The sequence below is a fragment of the Pinus tabuliformis genome, chromosome 1_1, assembly GCF_031772625.1.
Source record: "Pinus tabuliformis cultivar Carrire ecotype Pingquan chromosome 1_1, CPIR1, whole genome shotgun sequence".
NCBI classification, from domain to species: Eukaryota; Viridiplantae; Streptophyta; class Pinopsida; order Pinales; family Pinaceae; genus Pinus; species Pinus tabuliformis.
Window position 1 is genome coordinate 383,278,658 of NC_142297.1, and position 16,137 is coordinate 383,294,794.

The 16,137-nt window shown below is 35.5% G+C and overlaps 1 long non-coding RNA gene across 1 annotated transcript; it reads left to right on the forward strand.

The window, feature by feature from the left end:
- The first annotated feature begins 5,193 nt into the window (after positions 1-5,193).
- Positions 5,194-6,248, forward strand: LOC149213241 (uncharacterized). The gene is made up of 2 exons (XR_016250314.1): positions 5,194-5,400; positions 5,535-6,248. It is a non-coding gene; the product is annotated as an uncharacterized LOC149213241 (long non-coding RNA).
- The last annotated feature ends 9,889 nt before the right edge of the window (positions 6,249-16,137 follow it).

Sequence of the window (16,137 nt, forward strand, 5' to 3'; positions counted from 1 at the left end):
AGGGGGTGTTAGTGATGGACTAGAGAGGGAAAAAAAGAAGAAGTTAGTGATCCTCTTTGCTGTGAGTTCATGGAATTCACCACTTTGTTTGCTGATAGATTTATTGCGTTGGCAAGAGACCTATTGATACCTGTGTAATGGTGATCATATTCTTTCTGCAACCACAACTGCCTACCCAACTATTTTGCCTAGCATTTTTTGTTTCTTCTTGGAGGGGCACTTGGACTTGCAACCCTCAATTGCCTTTTCTTTTCTTTGGCTTTTTCCTTTTCTCTCTATCTACTTCTACCCTTATGTCTTCCAAGGTCCCAGATTAAACTTTTGGGAACCTTTGCTTCTCTACCTGAACTACTTGTCTGCCAAGATTAAGCTGTTTGGACAGACCTCTTTCTCTATTCTACAACTCAAAATTGAAACATGGCATGATCCAGTTTAGACTTTTGAATCATCCACCAAACTTGAAATAAGGTCCTCAATATTTGGAATATTTCACACACCTCTGATTTCCTGGGAAATATGGGATCTTTGTAGTACCAAAGCAGAGCATATTTGGATTTTCTATAGTCAATCATGAAATATGAAACCTATTACTATAGGTATCCAACACCAGTTTTAGTTGGGTGACCAATTTGGTGAAATTCACTTATTATGGCTTCAATGCTAGAAATGATTACTAAGACATTCAAGCACCATTTTTAATAGTTCTGATAGTGCTTTTGTTAATTCCCAAAGGCTTCAGGACAAGGCATAAGGCCTAAATCACGAACTCAATGTTAAGCATCTGTAATACTTTATTAGGCCCAAAGGCTCCAATACTGTTAACCTTAGAAGCCTTCACAAAACCAGGCCTTTGGTGCACTTGTTGTAAATTGATAAAAAGAGTTAATCTACAGGAATGTTTGTTTCGCATGGTCCATTTATGAGCCATACCTATCATAGAACATTGCATACTTATTTATAGTTTTACATTAGGCTCAACTCAAACAAACAACCTACTTTTACCATGGGCAATTCCTAATGTTATGGGTAAAAATCCAAAAAAAAACTATCCTAAAGTTTTTCATGTTTAGGGGTTGCTCTTTAGTTGACATTAATGTGCCCAATATCCATTTAACCCTGATCCTCAAGATAGAAATTGTAAAAATCGTGGGTTCATGTCATTTCTCCAACAAAGATTGTTGGAAATATTGTTGTTGGACTTTTGATGCCTATATTGGATATCTTATCTTTGAATTCATTTTTACTTTAAATACCTAGTTTAAATTGGAGCATAGGATATATGGTTCAAATGATTATTCTTGGACATTTCCAACAATATATGTTGATATATGTTGCTCGTGCTAACTCCAACATAATGAGAACATATGAAATAAGAATACGTCAAGTTGACTAAGCCATGCAGTATGAGTTAGCTCACCCAATTTTACAAGTAGGGGTGACTTGAGTATAATTGAAAAACATCTAAGCTCAAATAGATTCAAAGTGTGCAAAAGAACCTAGGGAATACTATTGACATTTTAAAAGTGGAGCAAAAATTTGGTTTAGGAAGTGAATGAGTCATTTTTCCATTTTGTGATGTTTTAGACAATGAAAATTTGAGGAGATAAAAGTAAGATATTCATGTTACATGAGGTAAAACTTTTATCCATTGATTTTCTGTACTTTCCAAGATATGCCCTATGGAAGCTTTCCTAACTCATTGGTCCATTATACCTTTTGATATATGCCTTATTTATGCACATGACAAGCTTTATAATATTATTAGAAAAAATTGATACGTGGTGCGAGGTAAAAAAGGGACATTATGTATGGAAAAGTGTGTTTACTTTGAGAATGGTCGATCTCTCTTTTATCTCTCTCATCCCAAGCCCAAAGTCAATAAGTAATATCTTGTACAACATTAATGCTTGCAGATACTTTTTTAAGGCATAGTTAAGATTCTTTAGAAATTTATGGAGAAGGTATCACAATTCTAGTTATAATTAGATCTATGAATTAGGGATTTGTCTCTAGCAACCAGATTAACATACATCTTTGCATTTACTAAGAGATAAAGTGAACAATCTATATTCTCAATTAGGGTAGCATACTTTGTGATCTTCATGAGTAATTTATTTTAACTTTTTGGTTTTATAGATCTTGGAAAGCTCTTAATCATAAACTTCTTAGACTAAATAGAAAGCAATGATCCAATCATAAAATATTTGCATGTTAGTAGAGCCCTATAAGCCAAGTACAATTTATTAAGATACTCTATAACGTTTTGATAGAATTATCACCATTAGTGTCCATTGCAATTTCGTTTTTTAAGTAAAATATTCAAGAAACATTACTTCCACTATTAAGGATAATATGATATACTCAAGATATAAATCCAAGAGGTAGTGTTTATGCACTATATTTATCTACTAAATAAATACCTAACATGTATATAAGCATGGTATTTATGTTTCTCATAGTGTGTTTTTAATTGGGGAGTTAGCAAAAAATATTTTCCATCATTCCCAAGGTAGCTTTATCTACAATATCATAATCATCATATTCTAGTATCAGAGAAATCACCAAAATTGCTTCTCTAGAAGGATTTGGAAAGGAAAAAGCTTGGAAAGGAAAGATAATTTCAAGAAGAGGGACTCCTTTTCGGAGGTAATGAGGCAATAAGTGTTTTACTTGAATTTTTTTTATGGTTTTAAATATTGCGATGAAGGATTTTCATTGTCCAAGTGTGCAACATTATTATATAGTATTGACATCTGATAAATAAATGTAGTAGTTATAGGAAAAGTAATTCAAGAATAATCAATGGACATCATGGCTTGCTGAGAAGGATTATCAATTTCGACAAATAGAGAGGCACAATCCTAGGTGGGAATTCAATCACAAGCATCCTAGAATTTTCCAAATGTTACATGGAAAATCTTGTATGGTGTTTCCCTAGTAACGTAGGTTGTGAAAATATATAGTTCATGGTGAATTAGGCTCTCATCTTTAGGGTTGTGAGAAATGGTTTTTAGAAGGAATAACATATTTCTTTGGAAGCCATAGGGAATGCTATTAATCCTACAACTAATTCAAAATGTAAAATGAAAGTAGAAAAACAAGCATATGTGAATATTTTACAACTTTGGGGTAGTGGATAATGCTTGATATTTGAAATGGGGCTCCAAATTTTGGCAGGTTCTATGCTTGTAAATTTTAATGGAATTCCATGAATAATAACTTTCTAGATGATATTTTCAAACCATGAACTTGAACTTCCATTGGACATAATTAGTTGGGATTAATACTCCCTTGTCATTTAGATAAATTCCCCTTATTTATTTATTTTGGTTGAAAATCAAGTCATCACTAATTACTTTTCCAACCATTGTATAAGGATTGCAAGAAACCTCATTGGGATTTATGTTAGGGTCCAACCCTAACCCCTTTATTTATGTAATAGGGTCGAGTCATAATTATAGTTAGTCAAAGAGTCAATAAAGCTCGTATTAATAATTGTAAGTGGTTGACCTGCATTTGAGAAAGGGACCACAGTTAGTTGCAAATGGGCCATGGTATTAGATAGATGGTATTGAGAGAACCATGGTAATGACCCATGGTATTGTATTTATGAATCCTATATAAAGGATAGAGACTCCCCATTGAGATATATAGATTTTTATTTTGTAATTGAGCTTTGGTATGCTGGAGGTTGCCCCCTCGAAGAGGCAAGTGAACACTGCTTTCATCTCTTAATAATAAAATACTTGTTGTTTTTCTCATTTTGTTCTATGTTCTAGGTTGTATTTCTTTGCATATTTGGTATTCTAGAATTTCTCGCAGGTCAAGAGCATAACAATTTATGAGTGGTACATGGAGGCTTTTCCAATGGTTTTTAAAGCTACCATTCTCCTTCAACATACCATGTGTGATTCAACAAGTGCAAGGTTATGTTATGATTGTGACACCTTGTTAATCTTTGAAATATCTTGCAACCTTTTCTTTGCAAAGTATACATGAATTTGATCATCCATCCCATCACATTTGTCTTTCTATAATCCTTGGATTTACTTCCAACATGTGAATAGATTTTATTGAGACCTGTATATTGAGGATGCCAACTATTGACATGATTTTAATGATGTCTTGTGCTAATAACTACGAATCATAGATAAGCTTCCATAACACAATGCCTTAATTTGTGGATGAGATCATCAAGGCTAGCTTTATTGATGAATTTAAAAATGACTACAAGACTTACAATCTCAAACTCCTTCCTAAAAAACAAAATCGTAGGGGTCAAAGGAAAGGCTTTATGAAACCTCTTTTCAACTTGAAACAAAATATAAGGAGGCAGGCCATAGGTTCTCCACCACCCCAACTTAAGTTCAAATGAATGGTTTATAAAGTAGTATGAGAGATTCATCACAACTAATTTGAGAGGTAAATCCTCCAATTTTGAACTCAATTATTTTTCCTTAAAGATATCTTCAATAACCACCGAATATCTATAATAGTAATCTTATTATGAATCCAACTAATATTATTACATGAAAGCACTTGATACTAGATAAAACTATATACATTTTTAATAATATTAACCACAAAAATACATTTATAGGAAAATAATGAATTGAGCGATTCTATTGAAATAAATTCTCAAAAAAAAAACCATTTATTAACAAGACCACCAAAACCTATCTTACATAAACAAACTTATTATTATCTTACATAAAAAAACCTCATTATTAATAATAATTAAAAAAATTACCACACATATATTTCCTTGGGAGTATAGAACTACATGTGATACCTAAATTCAATGCAAGATTACCTTATTATTAATAATAATTAAAATGTATACCACATAGACAAGATTTTCATATAACCACACTAGATTTTCCTTCCGTATAAAGCGACATGTGATACCTAAATTCACATGGTAAAAGTTCACCAAAAAAATTGCTTGCAAGATCATGATAAAAGGTAAATGGGTCCCATGATAAAAGTAAAAGTTTTTGAAGAGTCACAAATACTAAGGAAATCACATTTATGATTAAACACTTCAATCTCAAAAAGAATAACTCGTCTGCCAAACAGGGCGTCCACAATATGTCATCCTGGTGACGCTGGTCTTTGCATGATTGATGATGTCATTCATGTAAATTTAATACATGAAAGCTTCACAACTTGACCCTGGTTGGGAGTGTAGATGGTTTTCAAATCCGAGTTTGGAGTTCGCCTACTTCTATATAAGGCAGGCTATGCAATTGTATTTCTCACCTCTTGGTTACGGAATTTGCCCTACTCCAGTTCTAGGTATGGTTGTATATTTCTAATCTGTGAGATATCATTAATTTGCTCATATGCAATTGTATTTCTCACCTCTTGGTTACGGAATTTGCCCTACTCCAGTTCTAGGTATGGTTGTATATTTCTAATCTGTGAGATATCATTGATTTGCTCATATTCTATGTCCACCTTAAGCATTGATTCACAGTAACTTATCAATGTCCACCTTATGTATTGTTGAACTCAAGCCGTTTTTTTTGCAGAAGTGGGAATCTTGTTGCCTTCGAAGGCGTTCCAGTTTCATTATCCGTAAACCAACAACATGAACAACAGGTTCAACAGCGGCGACAAGAACATCATTGGTCCCAACAGCCAGATTCATGGGAATCCCATTGTCGGCGACAACAGCGGCAACAACAATAACAACAACAGTCCCGTCGGCGGCAACAATCCCAACAATCCCGTCGTCGGCCATCCCGTCGTCGGCAACTATAACAACACCATGAACGATCCCGGCGTCGGCAACAATGACAAGGGCGACAATGAACAATCCCGATGTGTTATTATCTGAAATTTATGCTTCGCTTTTGCTTCACTACTGCACTATATGCACAAATATGTCATCGTTAATAATTTTGGCATTAAATATCTCATGAATTTCTTTTCCTTAGGGTTAATTACATTGTCATTGCATGGAAGGTATAGGAAAGAATAAATGCAGTCGAAGTTTATCTGTTTATCTAGGACTGACTGTTGATATATAGTTAGTTTAGAGTCAAATAATCTACTTTCAATTCAAAATTTTGGTTAAGTACATTATTATTGCATACCAGGTATGCTTTACCCCTCAAACCCTAACGTGTTTCTCTTATAAGCTATCATATGCCATGGTCTTCCATTTAGACCTAAGGTGTATCACTCTAGCTCTAATATTTTTACATTGAATGTATTAGTTGGGACTCTTCATTTCTCTTTCCCATGTTTTACCTTGGCTCAATATGAATGCCATACCCAATACGGGTTGTTCTCTCTCCATTAATTTAATGCATAATACAAATATTTTGTTTAGAATTTAGTAGAAGTTAAAGGACTGGATTTTCCTCGATTTGTATTGGAGCTTCCTTAATTTGTCTTAAATTACTTTACTTCTTGAAGTGGACTAACTTAGCTTATAATTGATTCAAATATCAGTGATTAGCATTCACTAAATCCTACTTCCAATAACTTTATACAATTCCTCAAACATAATTCTGGTATATTTTTCCTAGTTTTTAGACTCTAATCACTTCACTATAATAGTAACTAACATTCATTATTTGTATATAGACACGAGTTTCCAATGTAAAATATATTTTTCTATAGCCGACATTGGGTTATAATCTAGGTTCTCGATAAAACAATTGACTTCCAATGCCCCCTTTACTTCAATAATTAATAGTATATTTTAAGAAGTTGCAAGAGAATGCCCATATCATTAATATACTACAATTATATTATTATTTCCTTCTGAGATAAGTGTCTCCACATTTGTATGATAGTTTTACTTATACCAAACTTGTTATCTCTATTTATATTCATCATCTCGAATTGATTAGTCATGTTATTAATCTTGGTTTCCTTGGAATATTGTTTTGTATAGCCCTTAAAGGTATGGATCTTGTTAAAGAATGGATTGATTATATCTTTTCTAACCCAATAGTATTTTTCATCCACGCTCACAAATAAAGTTTCCATGTTAATTAGTTTACACGGATATTATAAATATCCCATGTTTAGTTATATGAGTTCATTGACCATATTCATCCACAAAATATCGCAACATATATGATTTGATTATGTTTCATGTCATTGTCATCAAGGAAGCTTTACTTTATTAATTCTTGTCTTAATTCATGCTTCTAATACATTCCTTCAACAATGAACTTTAAGCTTATTGTTTTTTAAGTTAGATACTCTAAGAATCTAGTTATTTAGATTCGCCTTCTAGACGCTTGGTACTCTCATTTAAGTACTATAATTGAATCAAATAGAGTAGTTTTAGGTTAAACATTTAACCATGTTGTAATAACTATAATGATTGTGATACATCTTCATATATAGTTATGTTCATAATCACTAATCACAATAGTTAATGCCTTGTATAGATTAAGAATTAAGAAAAAAACTAATAATAGTAACAGTAAATGACATTAACAACTATATAAATCAACATTTAATCATAATGTCACAATCAGCTGACCGTACAAAGACACTTTGGAACACTTAGGGAGAGAAAACATTCCTCCCAACCTATGAATTTCCACCAACAATCCCCCTGGAGATTACCCTTCTTACATTTAGGAATAACAAACCACATTGTATTCCTTAGTGGTATTCTTATAGTTCTTCTGAGTGGATCTTTCCTTAGAAACATCCTACTTTTAGGGTCTTCTTATTGAGGCTTTATATTTCAAATTGTTGGGTTGTGTTATATTCTTTCCACGACTAGCCCACGTAGTTAACTAGGGGGTTAGAGGGGGGGTTGGGGGGGCTCCCCGCCCCCCCCTTCATTGTACCGATTGTGTAGTAGGGGGGTCACATGGGGTTTGAGGGGTGTAGGTAACCCCAGTCTATGGGGTCCGGGGCAGCGCCCTGGAAAATTTTGGTTTTGGAACCTATGTTAGGTTGGGAGGACCCACTTATGGTTTTGTGCATGATTTTCACACATGTTTTTGGACGCGATGGTTTTCGGTCCATGGTTTTGGATGCTTCAGCATGTATAAATATGTATTGTAACATTGAAAGGAACATAATGAAAAATCAAGTTGGTAGTCCCGGTTTTCGGATCCAGGGGAAAACCTTTGTGTATATGTGTTTAATGTGTTATGCTCTCACATTGTTTATTTTATGTGTTTTAGAATTCGTATGCAGGTAATTTTTGTATGGGGTTAAAACTTAAAACCTACATTTGGTATTCGAGCTGTTTTTGCTTCAAGGGGACACCTTTGTTGCTGAGGGGTTTCGCTCGGGCCTGTGGTAGACCCTGTTCAGTGGGATATCTATGAGATCGATTCTGGTGGTGAGAGAAGATGGCAAGCAGTGGAAAGATAGAGATCGAGAAATTTAATGGTCAGAGTTTTGAGTTGTGGAAACTCAAGATGGAGGATCTGTTGGTGGATAAAGATTAGTGGATTGCGGTAGATCTGGGTACTAAACGAATGAGAGTGTCCGATGAAGAATGGAAGAAGTTGGATCGAAAGGAAAAGAGCACAATACAATTATGTGCCTTAGATTTAGTATTGTTGAATGTATCAGGGGAAGCTATGGCGAAGGCTTTGTGGGACAAGTTAGGGACTTTGTACTAATCTAAGTTTCTGGTGAATAAACTGTTCCTACAGAAAAAGTTGTATAACCTGAGGATGAAAGATGGAGACTCGGTGATAGAGCATTTGAACGCATTTAATACTGTGGTAAGTCAGTTAGCATTTGTTGATATTAAAATTTTAGATGAAGATAAGTGCATCAGTTTGTTGTGTTCTCTACCAGATTCGTGGGATAGTCTAGTTATTGCAATAGGTAACAATGCAACTTCCTTGTAGTTTGATGAAATAGTCTCATCCTTGTTGACGGAGGAGAAGAGGCGGAAAGATATGGAGAGCCATAATGGTGATGCCTTGTCTGTATGAGGACGGTCCCAGAACAGAAACAAAAATAAGTCATCAAGTGGGAGATCTAAATCTCCAGGAAAACTTGTAAAGGTGGTGTGCTAGAAATGCAGAAAGGAAGGGCACTACAAAAGGGACTGTAAATCTAAAGCTCTTGATAAAGGAAAGGGATCTGATGATGCTCCTTCTGCAGAGGAAAAAACCACCTTAGATGAAGGTAAGGATCTGTACTTGGCTTACTCAAGTACACATGTAGATCATGAGGCATGGTTGATTGACTTAGTTGCATCCTTTCACTTCACTCCCCATAGAGAGTGGTTCTGTGAGTATGAGAAATACGATGGTGGTGATGTCTTCTTAGGGGATGATAGGGAGGCTATAATCATTGGTCGTAGAAAAGTAAAGTTGAAGTTGCAAGGTGGAAGGTTTAGAACACTTCCAGGTGTTCTGCATATTCCTACATTGGCAAAAAATCTAATTTCTATAAGTAATTTGGATGATGCAGGTGTAAAAACAGTGTTCGAGAAGGATACCTGTAAGATGGTTCGAGGAGAACTGGTATTAATGCAGGGAGTTCATATTGGAACTCTGTACAAGCTGCAAGGTAGCATGGTTGTTGATGGGTGCAATAGTTCTGTGGTTCCTGAATGTGGAGCAGAAAATCTAGTGGTCTCTGGAGAGAAGACCATGTTATGGCATCAAAGGCTTGGAAATCTTCGAGAGAAGGGCCTTCGAATACTTCATGGTAAAGGTATGGCAGAAGGGATGAGTAATAGCTCTCTGGATTTTGACTTCTGTGAAAATTGTGTATATGGGAAGCAGAATCAAGTGGGTTTCCCCTTTGGTGGTAAGAGGGCGAAACATATATTAGAGCTTGTGCATAGTGATGTGTTTGTATCTATGAATGTTCCATCACTGGGTAAGTCTGTGTATTGTGTATCATCTATAGATGACTTTTCAAATATTCCATGGATATATTTCCTTAAGAATAAATCTGAAGTCTTTGACAAGTTTAAAGAATTCAAGGCTCTGGTGGAAGACCATATAGAGAAGAAGATAAAGGTGCTAAGGATAGATAATAGTGGAGATTTTTGCAGTAAGGAATTTGAAGAATTTTGTAAGAATTTTGGTATAGAACGGTAGAAGAGTACTCCATATACACCTCAGCAAAATGGAGTTGCAGAAAGAATGAACAAAACATTAATGGAAAGGGCAAGAAGCATGCTCAGTGGTGCTGGGTTTGGACAAAAATTCTAGGTAGAGGCGGTGGGGACGGCAAGTTACCTAGTCAACAGATCACCTTCATCAACATTGGAGGATAAAACTCCACAAGAGGTATGAACAAATAAGAAACCCTCTCTTTCACATCTGAGGGTATTTGGATGTGATGCATCTGTACATGTTCCAAAGGAGAAATGAACCAAGTTGGATAGTAAATCTGAAAAGTGCATCTTTACTGGGTATAAGGATGATTTAAAGGGTTATAAGCTTTGGAACCCAATAACAAGGAAGGTTGTGTACAGTTGGGATGTGGTGTTAAGAGAGGTGAAAGATGTTATTAAACATCAATTCTAACCAAAGAAACCTGAGAAGATAGAGTTTGATCTAAAGGAGGAAGAATCAGACTCTACAGCAGAGGAGGAATCAGAAGATGAAGAGCCACACACTCCGGGTGTGAGAAGATCATTTCGAGAAAGAAGGCAGCCAGAAAAGTATAGTCCATCTGCTTTTTGTTCAAATTTTGCTTTATCTATCACTGATGATGATCCCATAACTATGAAGGAAGAAGTAGATTCAGAGGATGGAAAACTCTGGAAAGAGGCCATGGTTGATGAAATGGCATCTTTGCACAAAAAAGAGGCTTGGGATCTGGTGGAGTTGCTGGCTGGAAGGAAACCCATTGGCAGCAAATGGGTGCTCAAGAAGAAGACAAATGCAGAAGGAAAGGTGGAGAAACACAAAGCTTGGTTAGTAGAAAAAGGTTATTCCCAGGTGTCGGGAATTGATTTTGGTGATATTTTTTCTCCTGTTGCCAAGGTAACTTCTATTAGATTACTTTTATCTGTTGCTGCTGCTTTTTATTTTGAGGTAGAACAGATGGATGTGAAGACAACATTTCTTCACGAGGATCTGGAAGAGGAAATCTACATGAAGCAATCTGAAGGCTTTGCAATGAAGGGTAAGAAAGAACTTGTATGCAAGTTAAAGAAGTTTCTGTATGGGTTAAAATAATCACTAAGGATGTGGTATCAGAAATTTGATACATTTATACAGGGACTTGGCTTCACCAAAAGCAAAGCAGATCACTGTGCGTATTTTAAACTAATTGGTGACTTTGTTATTTATTTGGTCTTGTATGTGGATGATATGTTGCTGGTTGGAAATGACGAACAAATTATCCAGGATTTGAAGACCCAATTCTCCTCCAAATTCGACATGAAAGATCCTAGTGCTACAAACTATATTTTGCGCATGGCAATTAAAAGAGATCGGGCAAAGAGGAAGCTCTGGTTAAACCAGAGGAAGTATGTCGAGAAAATATTGCGGAGATTTAATATGCAGGATAGTAAATTGGTGAAGGTTCCTATTCTTGTAGGTGTAAATTTATCTGCTGAACAGTGTCGCAAGACACAAGAAGAGGAAGAGGACATGTCCCGTGTTCCATATGCAAGTACAGTCGATAGCCTGATGTATGCAATGGTCTATACTAGACCAGAAATTGCAGATGCAGTGAGAGTATTGAGTAGTTTTATGTCAAAATCAGGAAAGAAGCATTGGACAGTAGTGAAGCGGGTTTTTAGGTATTTGCGTGGCACTAGTGATTATGGTTTGTGCTACCAAGGAAGACCAGGATTGGACAGAGTGTTGGATCATGGATTTATTGATGCAGACTGGGCTGGAGATCTAGATCAAAGAAGATCTACAAGTGGGTATGTGTTTAACCTATTTGGAGGTGCAGTCAGTTGGATGAGTAAGAAACAATCTGTAGTGGCACTATCAACTATAGAGGCATAATACATGGCAACCACTCATGCAAGCAATGAAGAAGTTTGGTTTCAAAGATTGTGTTCAAGTATGGGGTTAGTACAGGGAGCTATAGGGATAGACTGTGACTGCCAAAGTCCAACTTTCTTGGCAAAGAACCTTGCATATCATTCAAAGACAAAGTACATTTATGTTCAGTATCACTTTGTGAGGGATATGATAGAAGACAAAAAGGTGTTGCTGGTAAAGGTGGACACTTTGAAGAATACTTGGCATTGAAAAAAATTTTGAGCTCTGAGAAGTTCTCTTGGTGTAGAGAAACAATGGGCATTGCCAGGCCGGATAGATGACTAAGCTCTCTTGTGACCCCCTGTGGAAAGAAAACAACAAGTGGGAGAATGTTGGGTCGTGTTATATTATTTCCACGACTAGCCCACGTAGTTAACAGGGGGGTTAGAGGGGGGGTAGAGCCCCCCCTTCGTTGTGATGGTTGCGTAGCGGGGGGGTGATAGGGGGTTTGAGGGGTGTAGGTAACTCCACTCCATGGGGTCTAGGTAGCGCCCCAGAAAATTTTGGTTTTGGAACCTATGTTGGGCTGGGCGAACCCACCTATGGTTTTGTGCATGATTTTCGCACATGTTTTTGGATGCAATTTCTTTTCGTCCATGGTATTGGATGCTTTGGCATGTATTAATATATATTGTAACATTGAAAGGAACATAATGAAAAATCAAGCTGGTAGTCCCGGTTTTGGGATCCATGGGAAAATCTCTATGTATATGTGTTTTATGTGTTATGCTCTCGCATTGTTTGTTTTATGTGTTTAAGAATTCGTATGTAGGTAATTTATGTACGGGGTTAAAACCTACACAAATAAGATTTTGTTTTTTTTCCCATTAAAGCATGATTTTCTCTCCTATTGTGCTGATGTTTATTTTTATCCAGCTTAGCAATTCTTTCTACCTAAGTTCTTAGAATAATTTTTGTCTCCTATTATGTTGTTCTCGAATTAGTAGTTTTCTCCTAGCATTTTTACAAGAATATTTTGGGAGGTCAGGTAGGTGGACTTGACCACATAATATCCTTTTCTAAACAAAGAGAAGTACCTATTACTCATGTGATCTTCCTTTTATTTCAAAAAGACTTATTTTTTAATCAATTAAAATTTAATTAAAGAATAAGTTAATTTATGTCTTAGCTTCCATAGCCATTACGTTCAAACAATAATTCAATAGTATTAAAATATTCATGACTTCTAAAAGAAAAACAAAGGGGTTGCACATATTCCCCCTCTCAAAATAAACATCTTTCTCAGTGTTCTTCCTTTAGTTCCCTTTACTTTTGGAACAAAGAAGGAAATGCTTCTCACATTTTTATCCTCTATCTCCTAGGTAACCTCTTCCGAGGTGAAGTGCTTCCAATGCACTTTAACGCAGGCAAAGGATCAATTCTATAGAACAATTTCCCTCTGATCTAATATTTGTAGAGGTTTGATTTGGAATTTTCCTTTCATTTTTACCTGCACCACATTCTAATAAATCACATGAGTAGTATCATTAACATACATTTTCAATAAAGAAACATGAAAAACTTGATGCCCTTTTATATGATGTGGCAATGCTAGCTGATATGCCAATAGCCCCACTCTAGCGAGTATCTCTAACGGTCCACAGAATAAAGGTGCTAACTTAGGACATATTCCTAATCTCATAGTACTTATATTTGGCTTAAATTTAATGTATACATGCACTCCGACCATATACTCCTTATGTATCCTCTTATAATTTTCTTAACTATTTTTCGTATCCTCGACATTGTTCGAATTTTGCCTTATCTTGTTTACCAACTGTTGCATTTCTTGCAAAAGATTAGGTCGTATAATGAACCTATCTTCTAACTCCAACTGAAAGGATTGTGGCATTTTCAACCATAGAAATCTTAAGATGGGATCATTTTGATAGTTATTTGGGCTATTCTTATAAGTGAACTAAATTTAATGTAATTAATCCTCCCACTTGGTGGGTAGATCCATAACATAATTTCGCAATGATTTTGCCATATTTGGTTTTTTCTTTTTGTTTGACAACATGTTTGGTGCTTGTAGGATATACTAAAGTTTAGCTGCATACCCATTCCCCCAAATAGTTTCTTGTAGAAATTGGAGGTAGATTTAGGATATATGTTTGATATAACTATTTTCATTATTCCATGTAACTGAAAAAAATCCTTCATAAAAAAATATTCAATTTGTATTTCCTTGTATGTGGAGTGGGTATATATAAAGTTACTTGACTTGCTTAACTTGTCCACTACTGCCATAATTGAATCATTCTACCTCCTGGTTGTGGGAAAACTAGTAATAAAGTCCAAAGAACTGATTTTCCATTTCCACTGAATAATGGGTAAAGGGTTTAGTAGTCTGGATGGATGTTGGTGTTGCACCTTAACCTATTGGAATTCTAAACACTTCACCAAATACTTGGCCACCTCTTATTTCAAACCTGGCCGTTAATATTCTTTTCTTAAAGTGGTAGTCATCTTTTGATATCATGGTTAGCCTAAAAATAATTTTTAGTCCTATTCATTGAAGATTAATTGCTTCATGAAAGACTCATTTGGAACATAAATTTTGTTCATGAAAGATAATAGTCGATCTTGATTTATTCTATTGAAAATAGCAACAAGAAATGTTAAAAGTAGAATCATGAAATTCCAATTTAATTTGTCCTTCAATTAAATTGTGAAATAAAAATGTAATTCTTTTCTCATAACAATTTGTAATAAATAACAAAGTTAAGTTGACTTAGTTAAATTAGAACTTTCTAGATGGAAGTCTTTTGGAAGTCATGTATATGTTCTCCCTAAGTTTTGGGTTTCCACAATGAGTTCAATTGTGAGTTATAATTAGATAACTCAGTTTACTGATTTATTTTCAGTTAAATTAGTTCCAAACTCTTTGTGGAACTAATAGAGAGTTAACGGTCAATTGGTGCACTAGTGCATCCACAAGTGTCACTCTAGTTAACTGAATATTCCCTCATTAGAAACTCATGCATGCCGATTCTAAGAAAGACCCAGTTGAGACTAGAGTGGAGTGACAATGTACTATCACTTGTATGATGAATGACCTATGTTTGGATTGCACAATTTTGGAAGCATGAATTCCCTTTAAATACATTTTATTCATCCTCAGAATTGTGCAAGGAATGAGGGGCATGGAGAGCAGCAGAAGAGGCTAGAGATTAGCTTGAGGTTGCTTGTGAACACGGAGATTGATCATACTGAGTGTTGGGATTGTTCTTGTGAGAATAAGCATTGTATTATCATCTTGGAATTACGATTTAATGCAATACAGATAGTGGGAGTTTTCAGTTGAGGCTTTCCCTAGATACTTATCGTGTTATGTGTCATTGATTTATCTTCTTCTTGTTCATATTTTGTTCATCGATCTATTGGATTTTGCTGGTTGAAAGTTGAAGTAGATTATTGTCCTTTTCTTAGTACATTACATGAGATTGTGAATTTACAGGAAAATCTACATGGTATTGGGGCTATATTTTTAGAAAATTTCTATATGGTATCAGAGATAAAGATCATATACTAGTGGAGATTTAAATGTTTTGAGTTCAGGGTTACAGGTGAAATTCAAATTTTCATTTCATACTTTAGGATCGATAGATGACGTTCTATAGTTTGCGGCTCGAGTATGCCTTAGATGGCAGCTCAAATTATATAGTCTGCAAGGACATGATGAGGCCATGTTGGAGGATAATGGCTTGAAGGAATTCATTGATTAGGACATTCCTATGCACCATATCGTCTTCTCAGAATCTAGCCAAATGGAAGAAGTGTGTGTCAAGGATGAGGCAGATAATCCTTGAGGGAGTTCGAGACCACATTGTCTCAAGTATCCATGGGAATGAAACTTCACATGCTATGTGGAAAGCATTGAAGGAACTTTTCCAGAACAACAATTACCATAGGAAGTTGTAACTGAAAGATAAACTTCGAAAAATAAAGATGGAGGCGGGTGACTCAATTCCAAATTACTTGACCAAGTTCACTCATTGTTGAGATGAACTTAGAAGTCTTGGAATCACTGTTTCCAAGGATGATTGGTGAGACTAACTCTTCTTGGACTTCCTAGGAGTTGGCATAGTTATCAAGACTCTATCAATGGGAGGGTGAAGCTGCTAGATTGGGAACGACTGTGGTTAGATGGGGACCTCTTCCAAGA